At 29.4% G+C, this 1061-nt stretch overlaps 1 non-coding gene across 1 annotated transcript; it reads right to left on the reverse strand.

Annotated features, from left to right (window-relative positions):
• Positions 1-482: 482 nt before the first annotated feature.
• LOC133098430 (U6 spliceosomal RNA) lies at positions 483-587 on the reverse strand. Its single transcript, XR_009702142.1, has one exon. It is a non-coding gene; the product is annotated as a U6 spliceosomal RNA (small nuclear RNA).
• Positions 588-1061: the final 474 nt, after the last annotated feature.

Genomic DNA, 1061 nt, shown 5'->3' on the forward strand with positions numbered 1-1061 from the left:
TAACTCATTTTCTTTTCACTACTGATTTCTACTTTCATTACTTTATAATCAGAAATGATACTTCATATGATTTTGAACTTTAAAACTTATTTAGACTTATTCCGTGACCTAAAATATGATCTATCATGAAGAAAGTTTCAGTTGCACTTGAGAAAAATGTGTATTCTGCTTTTGTTGAGTGGAGTGTCCTGTACATGTCTGTTATATTCAATTGGTCTGTCATGTTTTTATGTCCTTATTTCCTTATTGATATCATCCCTAGTTGTTTTATACATTATTGAAAGTAGGGTATTTAGTCCTTTACTATTACAGTAGAGCTGTATATCTGTTCCTTCAAGTCAATGTTTGCTTCATATATTTCAGAGCTTTGATGTTTGGTGCATATATATTTATAATTGCTATATCTGCTTGGTGAATTGATTATTTTACCATTATATAATGCTTTTTAAACAAGTTTTATCCATTCAGCCAAATTATGTCTTAAAAATATGGAAAGCTTCACAAATATAAAAAATTCTTGTGCAGGGGCTATGATAATTATTTCTGTATCATTTCAATTTTAGTTTATGTATTGCTGAAGCAAACACTCTGTTCAGATATTTTGCCCAATTTTTAATAAGGTTGTTTATTTTCTTCTCGCTAAGTTCTGTGTATGTTTTGAATATAAGTCCTTTATCAGTTATGTGTTTTGCAAGCAGTTCTTCCCAGTCTCTTGCTTGTCTTTTTGTTCTCCTAGTAATGACTTTTGCAGAACAGATGTTTTAAATTTTAATGAAGTCTAACACCAATTTTTTTCTTTCCTGGATTATATGCTTGATGATGAGTTTTATATACAATGCCAAAAACAAGATCACCTATATTTTTATCTATGTTATCTTCTAAAAGACCTATAGTTTTCTATTTTACATTTAGGTCTATGATCTATTTTGAGTTAATTTTGTAAGAAGCATATGATCAGTGACTAGATTCTATTTTTTGTTTGATTATCTGTGAATGTTCACTTCTCTAGCACCATTTGTTGAAAAGTCTATTCTTTCTCCATTGCATTGCCTTTGCCCCTT

Source organism: Eubalaena glacialis, chromosome 9, assembly GCF_028564815.1.
Source record: "Eubalaena glacialis isolate mEubGla1 chromosome 9, mEubGla1.1.hap2.+ XY, whole genome shotgun sequence".
NCBI lineage: Eukaryota > Metazoa > Chordata > Mammalia > Artiodactyla > Balaenidae > Eubalaena > Eubalaena glacialis.